Consider the following 390-nt stretch of genomic DNA (forward strand, 5'->3'; position numbering starts at 1 on the left):
TCAAACATGTTCTTAAACAGACAACAGTTTGCAAACTTTTATTCATCCATTAAAAAATATGTAATTGTAAATGTAAAAAGTTAAATTAAATAGTTTTCCAAGCAAAGCTGTGTTTCATTTCCTCAAAAAATTTATTTCATGTAAGACCTGATAAATATAAGCGACTGCTGCAGTGTAGCGTTACACATCCATGCAAGTTATTTGCTTGTTAACCAAGCATGGACCAAGAAGATGAAGGTCTTCTACGCTTCACACAACTATGAAGAGTCTGATAGAGTGTAAAAACTGAGCCATTTCCTGGGTTTACTGAAGATTATTCACTGCTGACCATTAAAACTAGAATCCTCTGGGTCTACAGCCGTTCAATTCAATTCAGTTTTCAATTCAGTT

The sequence above is a fragment of the Morone saxatilis genome, unplaced genomic scaffold (assembly GCF_004916995.1).
Source record: "Morone saxatilis isolate NCDOM2014 unplaced genomic scaffold, NCSU_SB_2.0 Contig9, whole genome shotgun sequence".
NCBI lineage: Eukaryota > Metazoa > Chordata > Actinopteri > Moronidae > Morone > Morone saxatilis.